Source organism: Kogia breviceps, chromosome 1 (assembly GCF_026419965.1).
Source record: "Kogia breviceps isolate mKogBre1 chromosome 1, mKogBre1 haplotype 1, whole genome shotgun sequence".
NCBI classification, from domain to species: Eukaryota; Metazoa; Chordata; class Mammalia; order Artiodactyla; family Physeteridae; genus Kogia; species Kogia breviceps.
In genome coordinates this window covers 180,343,883-180,357,456 of record NC_081310.1, presented here as the reverse complement: position 1 = coordinate 180,357,456, position 13,574 = coordinate 180,343,883, and the positions used below count along the sequence as shown (strand labels likewise).

General features: G+C 43.4%; 1 protein-coding gene across 10 annotated transcripts in view; it reads left to right on the top strand.

Moving 5' to 3' along the window:
• Positions 1 to 6,859: 6,859 nt before the first annotated feature.
• The window catches only part of PHACTR4 (phosphatase and actin regulator 4), a 120,826-nt gene continuing 114,111 nt past the window's right edge, over positions 6,860 to 13,574 (top strand). For 2 of the 10 annotated variants that reach the window (XM_067013662.1, XM_059036054.2), the window contains exon 1: positions 6,937 to 7,020. The gene's annotated coding sequence lies outside the window, so the exon portion shown is untranslated. Of the gene's footprint in view, positions 7,021 to 13,574 lie in introns of all 10 variants that reach the window. The other 8 variants (XR_010836623.1, XM_059036099.2, XM_067013677.1 and 5 more) reach the window with 8 other exon arrangements.

The following is a 13,574-nucleotide window of genomic DNA, read 5'->3' as shown; positions in this document are numbered from 1 at the left end:
GGCCTGCCTGTTTGCAACCTGAGCTGTTCAACCTTTGGCTATACTTGGTAACTATTCCTGTGTTAATCATCACTCTATTTATTAACTGTCCACTCCATGCCAGGCACTGTGGTTGGTGCTTTACATAGATGAGGTCATGTAATATCCAAAACTACCTGTGAGTCCAATAGCGTTCAGAGAGGTTAAGACACTTGCCCAAGGTCACAGGTTGTAAGTGGTGGAGCCAGGTATTAAAGGTCTCTTGACACACAGTCGTTTCTTGCACTACCGTGTGTCAAGAAACAATCTGTCAGGGACTTCCCTGGTGGCGCAGTGGTTAAGAATCCGCCTGCCATTGCAGGGGACACGGGTTCGAGCCCTGGTCCGGAAGATCGCACATGCCATGGAGCAACTAAGCCCGTGTGCCACAACTACTGAGCCTGCACTCTAGAGCCCGTGAGCCACAGCTACTGAGCCCGCCTGCCACAACTACTGAAGCATGCGTGCCTAAAACCCGTGTTCCACAACAAGAGAAGCCACCGCAATGAGAAGCCCGTGCACCGCAACGAAGAGTAGCCCCCGCTTGCTGCAACTAGAGAAAGCCCGTGTGCAGCAATGAAGACCCAATGCAGCCACAAATAAATAAATAAATTTTTAAAAAGTAATTATTAAAAAAAAATTTGTCAGTTTAGAATGGGAGAGGCTTCTGCAGGTTTGTCTAACAAACAACTGCTAATATTGGTTGTGTGCTCACTAAGTGCCAGGCAGTGTGCTACACACTTTATAAATTTATTTTATAGTAGCGGGGACTACTCTTCTTTGCGGTGCACAGGCTTCTCATTGTGGTGGCTTCTCTTGTTGTGGAGCATGAGCTTTAGGCACGCGGGCTTCAGTAGTTGTGGCACACGGGCTTTAGAGCACAGGCTCAGTAGTTGTGGAGCACAGGCTTAGTTGCTCCACGGCATGTGGGATCTTCCCGGACCAGGGCTCGAACCCGTGTCCCCTGAATCGGCAGGCGGATTCTTAGCCACTGCGCCACCAGGGAAGCCCCAGCTACACACTTTAAATGATCTGATTCAATCTTCACATCTATTCAAAGGAGCTACTATTATCTCCACTTCATAGATGAGGAACCTGAGGTATAGACTGGTATCTGATTTACCCAAGAGTCGGGATTCAAACCCAGACAATCTGAGACCACAGTCCCCACCCTTCGGAACTCCTATCACCAGTTTGTGTTTGTGGCAGAGTAGAGGTCTGATGGGCAAAGAGAAAAATGTATAAGTCCCTGTTTCTCCAATCCAGAGTCCCACAGAGGACTCATTTGAGAGAGGGATCCCCGTGGGTTATTTCCATGAACCTGCTGTTGACATATGTGGCCTGCAGGTGGCAGCAACATCCACAGCCTCAATTGTGCAATGTTCAAAGCAAGGGTAAGGAAGCTTTACATAGTCAGAGTCACTTATTTGCATTTTACTGAGTGATTGGCCCAGTTAATTCTTTGCCAGTTAATTGGACTTGGTTCTCAGCCCAGTAAGGACTGCCAGGATTTGGGAGCCCTTCACAGTTTGTGAAAGAAAAGATCTCAGGATTTGAAACTATGGTGAAGTCATTCAGTCCAGCAACCATCGTGGTGATTTTAAACTGTGTTAGGTGGAACTGGGTTTCAGTAGTCCCCAACACATATAGAGATCTTAGCTTTTTTTTTTCTTAATATTTATTTATCTATTTATTTGGCTGCATCAGGTCTAAGTTGAAGCACTCAGGATCTTTCGTTGGGCATGTGGGATCTAGTTCCCTAACCAGGGATTGAACCCAGGCCCCATGCATTGGGAGTGCAGTCTTAGCCACTGCATCACCAGGGAAGTCCTGAGATCTTAGCTTTTTAAAAAAATTCCCTATTTTGTTTTTGTTTTTAAGGTACAGTAATGTGTACATTTAAGGAAATATTCAACAGCACAAAAGAGTATACAGTTTAGAGTCAGTTTCTCTATCACGTTCAAATCACATAATTTTCCCACCCCAGAGAAAAGCTTGTGTATTCTTTCAGGTATAGAATATGGATATAAGAGAATATGCATCTATCCTTTGAAAAAAATAAATGATAACCTAAAACTATAAAGTTCCAGAAGAAAACTTAGGGGGAACATTTTGTGATCTCAGGTTAGGCAAAGATTTCTCAGATATGACATGATTCACAAGGGGGGGAAAAAAGGACAAACTGGACTTTATCAAAATTTTAAAATTCTGCTCTGTGAAAGATATTGTTAAGAGAATGAAAAGACAAACCACAGACTGGGAGAAAACATTTGCAAATTGCATATCTGATAAAGGTCTTGTACCTAGAATATATGAAGAACTCGCACAACTCAATAATAAGAAAATAACCCAGTAAAAGAATGGGCATGGGACTTCCCTGGTGGTCTAGAGCCGTCGCGCCGCAACCAGAGAGAAGTCTGCGCGTTGCAACAAAGATCCTGCTTGCCGCAACTAAGAGCCAATGCAGCCAAATAAATAAATTTTAATAAAAAGGGCATAAGACTAATAAAAATACTTCACTAAAGAAGATGTAGAGATAAGGATTTCCCTGGTGATTCTGCCTGGCATGCTGCAAGGCCAAAAAAAAAGAGGCTGAATATTGTCATGCATTAGGGAAATGCAGATTTTGCTGAGATACCACTGCACACATGTTGGAATGGCTAAAAACAAATCCTAATAATTTTCAAAAAAACTGACAATTCCAAATGTTGATAAGCATGCAGAGCAATTGACGCTCTCAATTCTTGCTGGTGGAAATGAAAAATGGTGTGAACATTTTGTTAAAGAGTTTGGTTGTTTTTTTGCTTTTTAAATAATGTTCGACATACATTTACCATACAACTCAGCAATCCCATGCCTAGTCCTTTACCTGAAAGAAATAGAAACCTATGTTTACACAAAAATCTGTATACAAATGTTTACAGGAGCTTTATTCACAGTCAACAAAAACTGAAAACCATCCCAATGCCCTAAAACTGGTAAATGGAAAAACAAACCAACTATGGTATATCACTGCAATGGAATACTATTCAGCAGTAGAAAGGAACAAAATACTGAGACATGAGGCAACATGGATGAATCACACATGCATTATTCTAAGTGAAAGTAGCCAGACTCAGAAAGCTATTTGTTTTTTATTCCATTTATACGACTTTCTGGAAAAACCCAAATTATAGGAACAGAAAACAGATCAGTAGATGCCATGGGTTGGGTGAGGAGGAGGGGCTGACTACAAAAGATAGCACAACGGAATATTCCGGGGTGATGGAACAGTTCTTACCTAAATGATTATGGTGGCAGTTACACAGGTATATGCATATGTCTCATAGAGCTGAACACCAAAAAGAATGAAAATTACAGGGTTCAATCCCCGGTTGGGGTACTAAGATCCCATAAGCCGCACAGCGCCACCAAAAAACTCCACAAACAAAACCCAATACTTCACTTCCCCACCAAAGCCATTGATTTCAGATTGGCATAATAGCAGTTGTTGATATAAATAAATTGCTTTTCCTTACAAAAAAAAAAGAGTATTTTGCACACTGCTCTGCTCCATACTTGCTTTTTTTAAAAAATAGAGAACTATTTCAAGAAGCAGATAAAAAGAGGTTTATGTTGGGACTTCCCTGGTGGCGCAGTGGTTGAGAGCCCGCCTGCCGATGCAGGGGACGAGGGTTCGTGACCCGGTCCAGAAGGATTCCACATGCCGCGGAGCGGCTGGGCCCGTGAGCCATGGCTGCTGAGCCTGCGCGTCCGGAGCCTGTGCTCCGCAACGGGAGAGGCCACAACAGTGAGAGGCCCGCGTACCACAAAAAAAAAAAAAAAAAAAAGAGGTTTACGTAACATCCAAGTATCTTTCACCAACATTGTCAAATCTTAAACTTCTGCCTTATTTCCTTAGTTTTTTTTAAGAAAAAAAAGAGACGTGTTAAGCCCCAATGTATCCTCCCTTTCACCCAATCTTTTCCTTCCTCCTCAAGAAGTAATCACCTACCTGAATATTTTATTTCCACACATGATTTTATATTTTTACAATGTATATATGAATCTTTAAACAGTACATAGTGTTGTTTGGCATGTTGTAAAATTTTATATACATGGTATCAAGCTGTATCTATCCTTCTACGGCTTTTTTCCCCCCTCAACATTTTGTTTTATCCATGTTGATAACCAGTAGCTTGAGTTTATTCATTTTAACTGTTTTGAATTATTCTATATTATGAATATATCACAATTAATTTGCCCATTATCCAGTAGATGGATATTTAGATTGTCTCCATTTTTTTTTCCATTTCAAACAGTGCTACAATGAACACTCCTGCACCTGCAGCCTGTGTCAATGTTCATTGTTGAAAACTCGGAAGCTTAAAAAAAATAGAAAGATGAAAACTAATATTGCCTACCATAACAGTTATTATTAATATATTTTTAGCATTAAACCAGGTACAGTGCTGGGTACTTTATGGGTTACTTTAATTCTCACACCAACTTATATATTAGGTACTGTTATGTTTCCTATGGTACAACGAGAAAACTGAATTTTTTTTTTTTTTTAGTAAAAGGTGAAAAATGTATTCGATCTGAAGAGAAAGAGGAGTGTGGAGACTGAATCTTAACAAGTTTAAATAACTTAGCCAATTGCACACAGAAAGGGACAGAACAACTCTCTATTGCCAAAGCCTGTGCTGTTAAATTAACATTATGTTGCAGTAGTGCCCCAAAGCCCCAGATCCAGAAATATTAATAGTTAGAAATAGTCTTTACAGTTAATTGGTCTCTCAGAAGACAAGAGAGGCCACCTTCCAGCTAAAAATTGTATCAGGGGTATCATACATATGCAGAAAATTATACATACCCCACTGATTAATTTTTACAAACTGAATATACTCATGTAACCAGCACCCAGATAAAAAACCAGAGTATCACCAGCATTTAGAAAATGTCCTTTCACCCTCTTCCAGACACTGTTCTTCCACTTGGAAGAACTGCTATCCCAACTTTCAACAGACTATTTTTGCCTGCTTTGTGTTTTATTTATGTGAAATCATACAGTATACACTACTTGGTCTGGCTTCTTTCACTTAATATTATTTGTGAGAATCATCCATATGGTTGAGTATTGTGTGTTATAGGGCACAAAAGGCATATGGCACAATGTACATTTTGCAAAGAATTATGAGCACCACTGAGATTGTAGCCAGCCATTACTGAAGACTAGGTGATAGACTGGATCGAATGTAGAGCATGGGCAAATCTGAGTCTTGCAAGGGATGGTGTGGGACCTCTTTTGCCTTCTGTCATCTCAGCCTTACCTTAGATTCTAGATGAAGCTGCAGAAAACAGTACAGTGGGAGCCTGCCCAGAAGTGGGAGGGGAGTTGATGCCCCTGGGCCATCCTAAACAATGGGGGATGGGAGTCAATGGATAAATGCTTCTTCCTGCAGTCCTTAGGAGGACCATGCTGAGAAGCATTGTAGGAAATCCTCAGATGGCTTTGGTAGGATCTAGCCCTGGGTACCCACAGCAATGAACACCTTGGTAATGCATCTTTTGTGTTGGCCTTTCTTCCTTCCCTATTTTACCCTGTACTTTCACATTAAATCCCTGGGATCACATTCCAAGTAAATTACCTGCAACTAGTAGTTGTCTTGGTTCTGTTTTCTGGGGTGAGTCCTAATTAAGACATATGTAAAATACCTGGTTCATGGCAGATGTTCAAGAAAAAGTAGCAGTTGTTTGTTTTTTGTTTGTTTGGGGCTTTTTTGGCTGCACTGGGTCTTAGTTGCGGCACGTGGGATCTTTCATTGTAGCATGCAGGCTTCTCACTAGTTGTGGCGGGCAATCTTCTCTAGTTGTGGCAGGCAGTCTTCAGAGTGCAAGGGCTCAGTAGTTGCACAGCACGGGCTTAGTTGCCCCGTGGTATGTGAGATCTTAGTTCCCAGACCAGAGCTCGAACCCGCTTCCCCTGAATTGGAAAGCGGATTCTTAACCACTGGACCACAGAGAAGTCCCAGCAGCTTTATTATTACTACTTTACTCCTACTACTACTGTTATCACAATTATTAGTTACCTAGAATTTTACAATTGTCATCCCTATTAGTCCCCTTCCTCATGGATGATATTGAAGCTTCACAGTTAGAGCTTCTATGCAGTGATTTTTGCTTTTTTCCTAGGGTACTAGGAAGCCATTGAAGAATTTTCTTTCTTTTTTTAAAACAATTTTTAAAATTAAAAAAATATTTATTTATTTATTTATTTAGGCTGCACCAGGTCTTAGTTTCAGCACACTGTATCTTTGTTGCAGCATGCGGGATCTCTTAGCTGCAGCAGGCGAATTCTTAGTTGTGGCATGCAGGATCTAGTTCCCCGACCAGGGATGGAACCCAGGCCCCTTGCATTGGGAGTTCGCAGTCTTAATCACTGGACAATTTTTTGACTATATTATTTTTCAGGCTTACTGAAGTATAAATGGCAAACAATAAACAGCATATATTTAAAGTGTGTAGTTTGATGAGTTTTTATTTTTTTCCTTTGCAGAGATTATAACTGAACTTTAGCCAGACAGGGACTGGACACAGATTTCTATAACAGCACACATTCATCAGCTCCCTCCTTAGGCACTCCGTGGAGCCCAGCATTGAACTCTCTCCTCCCAAGTCCAAAGACCTTTGCCCTCCTCCATAGCAGGAAAGGTGCACAAACTCTTTTACAAGAAGGGGCGGCGCATGCCCAGAGAAGCCGTGTGGGGCCGACCGCCCAGAACTAAGGGCGAGAGATTCCCGCCATTTTGTCCGGCCCGCGGCACAGCTGGCCCCTCCTGGAACTACAAGTCCCATGAGCCTCCGCGACGGCACTTCCTACCCCTCACTGTCCCGCCGGCTCCCTTCCCCCCCCACCCCCCACCTCCTCGGGGGCCGAAGTCTCTAGCTGCAGCCTGGCGGCCGGCAGGCCAGGTAGGATTTCCGGGGGAAACCACTGAGGAGGCGGCGGCGACACCCCGGGTGAGTTCGGCAAGCAAGGGAAAGTGAGCGGAAAGTGCGCGGAGTCGGGCTGCGGGCGCCTGGTAGGCTCGGGCCACGCTTTCAGCTCCGCGAGAGTGTGGCGGTGCGGGCCGGGGTAACGGCCGGGCCGTGGTCGCTTCGAGCCAGGGCGGGGCGGGCGGTGGCCGCCGCCTCCTCCTCCGCCCTCCCACAACCGTCCGCCTTGGCTTCTCCGCCTGCGGCGCGCCTCGCTCAGGCTCGCCCTCTCCGCCCACCGCGACTTGGCTGGGCCCTTTTGTCTCGGCTGCTTTGCGCCCCTTTGTGCCCGGGCGTGGAGTCGCCTCCTCGGGGGAGCCCGCCGGGCCAGTCCCTGACAGGAGCAGGTCCCTGGGGATCCGGTTACGGTAACCAGATCGGGTCAAAGTCCACTTTTCAAACCTGTCTTCCCTCATACCTCTGCATCCCAGGTGGGCAGATCGGAGGCTTCGGAGCCTAGGCGAGGCGGACGGGGTTTCTATTGAAACCTCGAGGTTATTGTCCAGCTCTTAAAAGTCAGTCCCGGTTGGCTTCAGGGCACTAATCTCCAGGCATTTTTCTGGAGGGGGGATGGGCCTATGGGAAAGAAGTGAGCCCCCCTCCCCAGGAAACCGGGAAGGGATCGAATTTGCTTCGAAATCCGTATGGGTCTCGGCTGTGATCGAGGAATCAGAACCGGTGCGGATGGTCAGAATGGTAGTTCACACACCGCTAGAATCTCGGAGGAGAGAAAGTGATTTAGAGGGCAGTGAGCAGCCTCTTCATCCATTGCACGCAGAAAAAGACCTCAGTACTTCATCCAGTCGCCCAGTTCCACGCCCTCTATTCCCCTCAAATCCATTTTCACTTCTGCTGAAAACGCAGAGTTGAAAGCAAATGTCCATTAATAGAAGGATCTGCTTTATAAAGAAACCAGAAACCTAGTGGCTTTTAGAAAGCTACAGAAGTAATAGAATTGAAGCCAGTTTGAGGGAGGAGAGGTAGTAGATCCTTACTGCAACTGGTGAGTTTTGTGGGTTTGATCACATTTTGTTAGTGGTAACTTTGTGTATGCCCCGTTGGAAGACTAGGTTCAGCTTAAGGTAAAGCTTTTAAAATAAAAGTCATTGCAGATACTCCTTTTGAAAAATAGGTTAGTCTTTCAAGTCTCTGAAATGAGGACAAACAGGACCCCTTTACATGAATCAGGGAAGGTTATTGAAGTTATATAGGTAAAATTCCCACCCTAGTCAAGTAGACAGATAAACCCCTTTGTACTTTACTTTGTTTGATATCATAATGGAAGTGATTTACTGTGAGAATCTCTGATTGTGTTAGTAATACTGTGTAGGGATAACAGTGCTATCTGTTTTGTTTTGTTTTGTTAGTTTGTTTTGTGGTCTCCCTGCCTGGCTTGAGGGATCTTAGCTCCCCGATCAGGAATTGAACCCGTGCCCCCTGCAGTGGAAGTGTGGAGTCCTAACCACTGGACCGCCAGGGAATTCCCACAGTGCTATTTTTGAAAACTGTTCATATATGTTATATAATTGAATTTTCACTGTGCACTTCTGTGAGGTGGTGGTTCTCTCATTTTCTAGCGGTGTGTGAACTACCATTCTGACCATCCGCACCGGTTCTGTTTCCTCGATCACAGCCGAGACCCATACGGATTTCGAAGCAAATTCGATCCCTTCCCGGTTTCCTGGGGAGGGGGGCTCATTTCTTTCCCATAGGCCCATCCCCCCTCCAGAAAAATGCCTGGAGATTAGTGCCCTGAAGCCAACCGGGACTGACGTTTAAGAGCTGGACAATAACCTCGAGATTTCAATAGAAACCCCGTCCGCCTCGCCTTGGCTCCGAAGCCTTCGATCTGCCCAGCTGGGATAAATGTAAAATGTTAAATTGACAGCCTCTGAAATGTTAACTGACTTGCGGGGATCACACAGTTTAACCTGGATAGGAAATAGTAGAGTAAACCGTATTCCAAATCCAGGGCTCTATCCGTTACCTCACGCCTATTGCAGTTATTTATCATAACACTGCCAACAGCTTGTGATTCACTGAAATTTAAATATTGGAGAAAAATAATGGAAATATTTTCAGTCAGAGCACCTGATTGAAAAGGAACTGGAGTTTCTAGGACCACAAACAATTGCCATACTGAACATTGGTTCCATCACCTTGTTTCATGGTATGCTGTGATTACCTTGTGCGTAGGAAGAATGGCAATTTTATGGAGCCCTGGAGGTGGGGAAGGGTGGTGAGTTATTGGGCTGTGGTTTTGACTAATGGTTATTGAAAGTTTTATTTACTAAAAAGGTTTAACTAAACTTTGCTTAAAGGTATATTAAAAATATATTGGAGAACGTATATACGGCAGCGTCAGCCGATGAAAATAACAGAAGGAACTGATATTCAGACATTTTTCTAGCCAGAGTCAAAACTCAAGAAAATGCTTTCTCGGGCTTCCCTGGTGGCGCAGTGGTTGAGAATCCGCCTGCCGATGCAGGGGACACGGGTTCGTGCCCCGGTCCGGGAAGATCCCACATGCCGCGGAGCGGCTGGGCCCGTGAGCCATGGCCGCTGAGCCTGCGCGTCCGGAGCCTGTGCTCCGCAACGGGAGAGACAACAGCAGTGAGAGGCCCGCGTATCGCAAAAAAAAAAAAAAAAAAAAAAAAAAAAAAGAAAAGAAAATGCTTTCTTAGTTTTTGCTTTTTTTTTTTTTTTTTTTTTAATTTTTTTTTTTTTTAGTTTTTGCTTTTAATAAAAACTTTTGATCAGTTTCAAACTTGCAGTTTAAGCCTTGGGTTTATGTCAGTACATGCCATGAATGTGACATCAGAAATAAAAACCTACTTCACCTCCCTTACTTAAATTCTTCTTAGGTAAAATGCATTACATACCAGTGGAATTGAGTCAATACAATTAGTATAACCTTTCTAACTAGTAGAAGCCTGTTTTAAATCTCTCTTTTATTATGCCATCATAATGGGAAGGAGCTTTTTTCCTTTGTGTATTTTGCTGTTGGTCTGCTGTATTTTCAAATCAATTCAGTCAACAAATATTTATTGAAAGCCTGTTGTGTTTTTTTTTTTTAGAAGGGAAGTTATTTTATTTATTTCTTTATGGCTGCGTTGGGGCTTTCTCTAGTTGTGTTGAGCGGGGGCTACTCTTCGTTGCCGTGCACAAGCTACTCATTGCAGTGGCTTCTCTTGTTGCAGAGCACAGGCTCTAGCACACGGGCTTCAGTAGCTGTGGCTCACGGGCCCTAGAGCGCAGGTTCAGTAGTTGTGGCGCACGGGCTTAGTTGCTCCGTGGCATGTGGGATCTTCCCGGACCAGGCCTCGGACCCGTGTCCCCTGCGTTGGTAGGCAGATTCTTAAACACTGAGCCACCAGGCAAACCCCACCTGTTGTGTTTTAAGCACCTTTGTAGTCCCTGAGGACAAAGCAGTGAGAACAAGTCTTTTTTCTCTGGGGCTTACAAACTGATTAGGTTTGAAAGGGAGGAGTAAGACTGTAAATAAGTACTAAATAAATCCCCTCTTATTTACTGTGCAATTTTGATCAGTAAGCTCTTTGAACTTTAGCTTTCTCATCTTTAACATGGGTGTAATGATTCCTGCTCTACCTAGCTTGTGGAATTGTTTCCAGAATCGAGTAGGATAAAAATTTGGTTGCATTGTACCCGTCACATTCCTGTGGTAAGCTATTGTTACTACTATTAGAAAAGAAAAAGGAACATTGGGGAAAGGTTGTTTATAAAGAAAGACAAGGCTTCCCTGGTGGCGCAGTGGTTAAGAATCCGCCTGCCAATGCAGGGGACATGAGTTCGAGCCCTGGCCCTGGAAGATCCCACATACTGCGGAGCAACTAGGCCCGTGCTCCACAACTACTGAGCCTGCGCTGTAGAGCCCACGAGCCACAACTACTGAGCCTGCGTGCCACAACTACCAAAGCCAGCACGCCTAGAGCCCGTGCTCTGCAACAAGAGAAGCCACAACAATGAGGGGTCTGTGCACTGCAGTGAAGAGTGGCCCCCACTTGCCGCTACTAGAGAAAGCCTACGCACAGCAATGAAGACCTAACACAGCCAAAAATAAAAGAGAAACAAATAACTAAACTAATTAATTTTTAAAAAAAGAAAGACAAAGAGAATAGTTGGATCCTCTGTTCTGAGAGAGTCTGATGTCCCATTGTTAAACCTTCTGTGAGTGTTAGTCACATCTTCACATGGGCTATCATAGCCCTTCATGTAGACCTTTTTAAATAGCACTTATCAAATAAGACCATTATTATTCTATATTGTCACAGTTAACTGCCTTAATGTCAGGGACCATGCCCTAGTCTACATCCTTACTGCTTGGCACACAGCTCCAGGTATTTCATTAGAACTTTATAAATGTTTGGTGAATGAGTGAATGAGTAACAAAAGTGGGCAGGAGCAGTTGAGTGCCAGAATTCTTCAGCACATTTTTTTGTTTTGCCCATCATATGCTAGGACCTGGGTTATGTTCTGGCAGTACAAAGATGTGAAGGTATATAGCTCCTGCCTTAAAGCTTACAACATTACAACACCTAGTAGTCTGGTGAGTATTAAATAGGGGTGTGTTATACTATAGGTAAGGGACTGAATGATTCTGTTTTGGTAGACAGTGAAGGAAGGCATTACAGAGGAAGTGACTTTGGAGCTTGTTCTTGAGGGATTAATAAGAACAGTTACTATTAAGGTTATTCCAGCCAGAGGAGGCAGTTTGAGCATAGGAATGGAGATACTAAAGTATAAGGTGTGTGTCTGGTGTGGCTAGAGGATATTGCAGTGGGTTTTTACATTTTTTGGTTCAGGTACCCCCTGTAGAAAATTTGAGAATAGCAATAGACTTTCACCCCAGAAAACTGCATACAAGGAGACATATGCTGGGACTTCCCTGGTGGTCCAGTGGTTAAGACTCCGCACTCCCAATGCATGGGGCCCGGGTTCGATCCCTGGTCAGGGAACTAGATCCCGCATGCTGCAACTAAAAGCCTGCATGCCGCAACTAAAAGATCTCATGTGCCACAACTAAGACCAGTGCAGCCAAATAAAAAAATACATAATTAAATATTTTTTAAGAAAGGAAGCATATACATATCATTCTAGAAAGTTATGGAATACTTAGGGATCTCTGGACCAGTGAGGCTGAGAAGTTGAAAAGTGCAATGGCCGGTGAAAAGAAAGATGGATGGCTGGGTGCTGAGAAGGAATCAAAATGCTTGTTAAAGACTTCAGGCTGTGGGAATTCCCTGGTGGTCCAGTGGTTAGCAGTCGGCACTTTCACTGCTGTGGCCTGGGTTCAGTCCCTTGTCAGGGAACTAAGATCCTGCAAGCTGTGTGGTGGCAGGGCCAAAAGAAGACTTCAGGCTTTATGATTAAGGAATTGCTAAACCATCAAAAGTTTTTAAGCAGGAAATTGACATAAGCTGATCTGTTTTGATGGGTAATTGCTTGCTGTCTTCAGGGTGGGTTAGAGGGTTTAGGAGCATATTTAGAGTAAGTGCTAAATAGGAGGCAGGATTGAGGGCCTTTTTTTGGTTTTGTTTTGATTTTAAAGAATGGGAGAGATTTGACATGTTTGAAGGTAAAGGATAAGGAGCCAGCAGAGAGCCAGATATTGAAGATCTGCGCAAAAGAAAAGGAAGATAATAGAGAAACATTGGGAGGAAATAAAATCAAAGCTCATAGAGAGGTGAGCCTTGAAAAGGAAACATGAAGAAAGGATGGGAGAAGATATATTTGAAGTGACAGAGGTGGAAGTTGAAATTGGAGTAAGTTACCAACAGCCTATTTTGTACCCAGACACTGATCTAGGTACTTTTCTATATGCTATTTCATTTAATTTTACAAAAATTCTGTAGATTGGGTGGGCATTCCCATTTGACAGCTGAAGGAGGTATGGCTCAGAGAGATTAAATTTCCCAAAGGCACCTTTAAGTAATTGAAGAGATCTGGAACCCAGATATATTTTGACTTCAAAATTTAGAATAATAATTTCTGCCTTGTAGGGTCTGTTAATGCCTGATGACTTCTTTTTTTAAAAATATTTCTTTCTGAATGAATGAGTTAAGTTATCTGCAGAATGATCAAAGGACAGTGTGCTAGAAGACTTCAGAGAGTGTTAAAAGTTTGGAATAGCAGTCATGGAAAATGTAAGGGAGCCAACCAGAGATGAGCAAAAGGGCTGCTGAACCTCAGTTAGGGCCCCACCAAGGTCAGACAAATTAGCCAGTCGGCCATCCATTCTGTCTCCTCCATTCTCAGACATTTCTTGAATACATTTCTTGAATACTGTTGATGTGGGCCCTAGAAAAAGACAAACTATATTGTAATGGGAGGCTCGGAGCGAGTCACAAGTCTTATGCTTCAGTTTTCTCATCTCTTAAAGGGTCTGGTTTAGTTGATTTCTCAAATTCTAGGATTTTTATGGTACTCCAAGGAGTTTAGTGTGTGTTTAGGAAGTGTGTTTAGTGACTGATTTTTAGGGAAGAGATGGTTGAAACCATACAGCTTTCAGATTCAAGCTT